Below are 6,000 nucleotides of genomic sequence, written 5' to 3' on the forward strand. Positions count from 1 at the left end.
TACATCCAGGTTATTGTCCTCCGGCTGCTATCCTGGGCAACTGAGAGCTGACTGCAGTTCACTCTACCCTCTTTGACCCAGTGTCTTCAAAAATAGCATTAAGTATAGACATAGAACAGCAGCATTGCAGCTGCATTATTCACTGCCTGCTCCTTAAAAAATACAGTAGTGGCAGGCTAGAAAAAACATAAAAGGGTTGGATTATGCAGCCAAGTACACACAGGCAGATTGCTTCCAGGCACGTTGCTCCCAGGCATATGTACCTCCAGTTCCCGAAGATTACAGCTACACAAGTTATCATTTTTCTAAGCAATGGTCGGAATACCAGTTGGAGGCCAATTTATAGCTGAGCTGAGCACTTACTCCAATAAGAGTACTCAGATTTCTTTGGAGAATACCCCACAGGCAGCCATTGCCATTAAATAGCAACAAGAAATTAAAAAGACTGGGAGAACAAAGAAAAGTCAGGCTAGATCAGTAAGGAGGGATAAATCTGGCTGAGACCAAGAATAAAGAATATTTAATTGTGTGTCAGTGCCCACGCCACCTTCACTAACCCTCCTCCGTATCATCCTTGCGGGTAGGTGTATGCTGCTTAATTTATGTTCAACCTCTTTTCTCCTTCGTAAATCACTCCACCTGTGATCCCACACATTCTGGTGTTTGACACTTCCATTATCTTTCACTCGGTGTCTGTTTCTTTTTTCTAATCACCATATTTAGATGGGGGGAAAAAAAAGACAGAGCCCCCCTCCTTTTCTCTTTTCATACATGTACACATGGACAAATACACACCAACGTGGATAGAAATGCTATTCCCAGTCCAATATCTCTCCTTTCACTACCATTTTGCTACTGACTGGAGGGAATTCAGAAAGGGATTATTTTATAAGGAAAACTTAGGGGTCCATAAGTGCAATTTTTGGGGTGTGTCAGGGAATCTACTCTATCTGTCGGTGCAATGTAACCCACTGGAGAGCGCGTGTTACCAGGCTCTCCAAATCAGCAGCTAGCTCCACAACAGAGATGCAGGTTTTTGAACATGCTCAGATTGTGGAGTTTCTTCTGCTTCTATTATTGTCCCAGTACCAATCACTTTAGGAAATCCATTCATTGTGTCAAATATCCTTAGATAAGAAGTGCAAAGAAAAGTTGGTCAAAATATCAAAATACACTGAATATGTGGAAAACTTTCTGATTATGGACTACAGAACAGTTTCTCCCTAAAAGTGGAGAAACCTTATACTTAGGGAACTTAAGCGTAGTGAAACACTGATGTCAGAAACAGTCTTCTATAGGCAGAGAGGGAGAGCAGATGGTCTAATACATCTTTATACTTTCTAACTTGTGAGAAGCAGGGATTCAAGTGAGATTGCTGAATACGAAGACAAATAGTCCATTCTCCATATACACGGGTAGAAGAAGAAATAACAACAGGCTTAAACTGCAGCAGTTTAGCCATTCCTAATGATGAAGAGAGTGAAGCACTGGAGTGGGCTGTTTGGGAAGAATATGAAATTTCTGTTATGGTAGGGTTTTAAGTAATGATTAGACAAATTTCCCAGCCAAGAAGAAGGTACAGAAGACACCCTCAGGGCTGGGGTTGGACTTAGTGACCACCTGAGGTTCCTTAGAGATCAGTTTTTCTATCATGTGATGACTAGGGCTGAAAATGCCATGATTTTCTAGAGCATAAATTGTCTGGAAATAGGTGAGGTGGTTTTTTTTTTGTGTGTGGTTTTTTTTGTTTGTTTGGGGTTGTTTTGTTTTGTTTTTTCCAAATACTTAATAAGCTGTCAAAATGTGCCCTATGTATCAAGTCCTGTCACTCACTGGATTTTGACATTTGAAGGAGACATTCATTGAGAATGCAGAGGGTTTTAGTTACACCACAACACAGAATTCACTATCTCAGTCAAGTTTAGCTTTTTCCTTTCATGCCTCAGTGCAGTGTTGCTAAAATGACAATAAAGCAAATGAATGACCTTACATTGCAGGCAGGGCTGTGGGATCCATAAACAGAATCTGCTCATAAGAAATATTATTAAATGCTATCAAGCTTCTGACTGTCATAATAAATACATTCAGAGGCATTTGAAGGGGCAGGCTGAGTGCAATGTAGGTGATCTGACTGGAATATGAAAAGAAATGTGGATGACAAGCTAACCGAATAGAAAAAGCCCTAATGGATAGTGATGGAGCAATATGGTGTGGGTCACAGCCCAGGACCTGCACTGCTGATGAGCAGTGGAGCTGCTGTGAGAGATTTGGGAAGGATGGGATGGTCCTCTTTCTCAGCAGGCACCTCGTCTCCATTTGGCACCCACTGAGCAGCCTCACTAGGGCAGGCACCCATCTGGCAACGCTTCCCAGTTATCATGGACAGAAGAGCCCCCTGCACCCTGACACACGCATTAAAAATTGGGAGGCATGACATTTATTTCACTGGGAATGGTAATTGGGTATGTGTCCAAGAGAGGATGTTCTGGAGTCACTGGCCAAATGAAAAGGCATATGGTGTAAAAAACCCATAAAATTAATTTTTACCTCACCATTATGCTTCATGATAGTGCAACACTTCTCTGGCAATAGGCAACACCCATGACTATTAGAAAAAAAGGTGAGATGTTGATAAAGGTCTTTGCAAGAGCTACAGTTTCCACTATAAAAATATTTTCAGGAGACAGTCAAGAAAGAGTATATGATCTGACAGGGAGAAAAGCAAAAGAGATGCTATTTTTGTCTCCCGCAAGACTGGTTGTAATTACAATGGTTTAGAAAAAAAGCAGATTACCGGCTTGTCTCTTTTCCCTCTGTAATATTCCCATCAGTGGTTGACATTCTTTTTGATTCAGTAAAAAAACTGAAAAGCCTTCAACCACTGTGAGTTTTAGGACTGGAAAAGGAAAGGATAATCTTGTTCAGCCTGCAGCCTATGGTAAGGGGAATTACCAAGAGTTCAGTATGCCACTTTGGCAGATATATCACCCTGCTCACAGATACTAACGTTCTGCTCTTTTTGGTGCAAAGATGAGCATTGGAAGATAATCACAGAATCATAGAATGGTCAGGGTTGGAAGGGACCTCTGGAGATCATCTAGTCCAACCCCCCCGCCAGAGCAGGGTCGCCTACAGCAGGTGAATATGATTGGGATATGATCTTGAGTTCAACATAGCATAAAACATACTTTTTAACTGAGTTTGTGCTCACATAACTCCTGGAGCTTCCTCCAGCATAAATATGAGACATAAACCTTTGTTCTATTTTCCATTGATTATCCATAGACCAATGGGTCCCATAGACTGAGACAGCAAATGCTTAGGAAATCACAACTGTGTTATCTTATCTTCATTTATCTTTTTATGTTTGAAACTTTAAGGTACCCAGTGTCCTGGAAAACCTGCCCTTTGCTGCAGAAGCATAGAGCAGCTGTAAGGAACCAGAGGGTTAGAGTAGTTGCTTTGATACTCCAGCCACCTTCAGTAACAATTAGAAAAGCTGGTGAAGATCATTACTACAATTATATGAATGAACTCGGTCAACTCAAGTGAAGCACAAGCTTTGCTTGGTGAAATTAAGCTGTTTCTACCAGTATTTGTATTCTTTTCCTTATTACACAGGTGTTAGCATCTCTAACTTGTTTGATATGTTTAAAAATGTTAATAGGACCTAGGATCATGATGATGTCTCTGAACCTCAACAAATAAGTTTCTTTTGGTCAAAACAAACAGAACATGAAAGAAACGTAGCCCTGTTGGGTTAAACCACAGCTCAGTTAGCCCAGTGGATTTTCCTGAAGTGGACCAATAACAGATGTTTAAAAGAAAAAGTAGAAGAAACATGATCCTTCCCCTTTTATAACAGCTCTGCTTCTTGAAATCAAGTTAGTATGTCCTGAGGTACATGATCAGAGTGTTAAAAGTTGTCATCAGATCCATTGCTTGTTAATTTATCTAATTCCTTTTTAACTTATTTATTTGTAATACAATATCCTGTAACAATGGGCATCAGAATTTAATTACACATTGTACGGAAAGGTACTAGCCGTTGCCTGATTTAAACTTGAGACCAGAAAGAAGATTTCACTGTAGCTCCCTAATTGTGTTTCACATTCCCTGTTTTTGTATCCATCCTGATTTTGTAGACTTTTATTTCACAAGCCATGGACTGGAGGAGTCCAATTAAATTAATTAAAAGTGATTTAAATATTCTAAATCACATTTTAAAAAAATGCTGAACTCATGTTCTAGATGAGGTAACGCACCCAAGTTTGGTTTGAAAAAGAGGAACTTCTGGTCCTTTGAAAAGATTATCCTTTAGCTATCCCTGCTAACAGGTTTGTCAACTCTATTGCTGAGTGTTCCTAAACACCTTTTTAGTGAGAGACCAGAAGGTGATCAGCTACAAATGTCACACCATCTGTAATACTTTCTTTGTATCTTATCTCCAGATTTGGGATTAAAAATGACGCGTAAACAGGTGAAAATGTCTAAGACTTTTAAAACTTGTAGAATAACCAGACAGTTCATATTTTAAACTCACAGAAGTTATCGCAAAGAAATTTTGGCACTATCTCATAAAACATTTACTGTGGCTTATTAGCACTTAAACATTGCTTCTATAGGGCACAGGATAAAACTTTTACCTGTGCAAAACCCCCCAAGCATTCTCTGTATTCAGTTAAATTTTGTTAAAAAATGTCTCCATGCACATCTCCTGGCCAAATTTAGAAGTATCACATGAAAAGCTATTCTCCCAGTTTCATCTTTAGAGTAAATTAAGACATTACCACTTGCCCCCACAGTCATGAATGTATGAGCACAAAGGTGCAACAGACACACGTAAGCCCATTCCTATCTGAATTTTAGCTTCATTTCCAACAGAATAGTTCTCCTGGGCTTACTGCAGCCCTCTTTATCTGGACTCAATTTCTTCTAGATAAAAAAAGTAAAGCCTGCACTGTTAGACAGCTTGCACCACTTATTTTTGAACAATGAAAGACTAAATGGAAATCCCGATCCCTAAAATGTATATAAATACATGTGTACTCAAACACCTCATTATCCATGTTGATGCTTAATTTAACAGTGAACCCTTCTTCCCTTTGTGCTCTTTCAAATACAAGCCTACATCAGCTTTTCCCCCAAAGCCTTGAAATTGTGTGATTTTTTTTTTTTTACAGACAAAAGCAAATTTTAGCAAATACTAACAATAGAAAGTGTGCTCCCAAAAGGGTATGATGGTCTTGGTCTGTAATTATGCAATTTCCTAAACACTGAAACAAATATTGATATGAGTGGCTGGAAGATTAATGCTACACTGATGACAAAAATGGAAAAACAATTTGGGGAATCAAGAGGTAATTAAATTCTTGACAGACTCACTTGAATAAGGACCATTAGTTATATGAATGAATTATTCCCCTGAGGCTTTGCTATATGCAGGAAATAGACATTTAACAAGTGATTTCATTGGCAGTGTAAAGCTTATTATCTCCCCAAATAAATGGCAACATTAATTTACAGAGTTGCAGAGACCGGTCATTTCAAACTGAAAAAATGGAGTTCTGACTCCTGAAGAAATGCAACAGGATGGAGAAGTCCTTTCACAATGCGGTTTGTTACATATTTTATACCAAGTTATCGGCATGTACAAATGATGTGCAGAAGCTGAAGTCTGATTCCGCATACCTTATAAATCTGGAAAACTGCTTTCAGTCAGTGCAATTATTCTGCCTTTGCATTGAACTCAGGAACTGAGTGTTTGCAAGTCTGAAATATTATTTTGCGGCTGTGTAGAGGCTTGGGACCCACCGTGCGAGGGACTGCATGTTCATAGCAAGAGGAATTTCTCACCTTGCTAACCTGTCTAAGTGAAAAGACAGAATAAACTGGGATAAAGGAAGTATTATTGTTCCCATTACAGAGGGAAATGAAGCAAGGAAAGATTGAGAATTTCAAACTAGGCAGATGACCACAGGAACAGCAGCTCCAGAAGGG

The 6,000-nt window shown here is 39.3% G+C and overlaps 1 protein-coding gene across 3 annotated transcripts in view; it reads right to left on the bottom strand.

Moving 5' to 3' along the window:
* Positions 1 to 6,000, bottom strand: part of DLG2 (discs, large homolog 2 (Drosophila)) — a 673,110-nt gene that overhangs the window by 36,422 nt on the left and 630,688 nt on the right. The window lies entirely within an intron of this gene.

Source organism: Charadrius vociferus, unplaced genomic scaffold (genome assembly GCF_000708025.1).
Source record: "Charadrius vociferus isolate BGI_N301 unplaced genomic scaffold, ASM70802v2 scaffold1, whole genome shotgun sequence".
NCBI lineage: Eukaryota > Metazoa > Chordata > Aves > Charadriiformes > Charadriidae > Charadrius > Charadrius vociferus.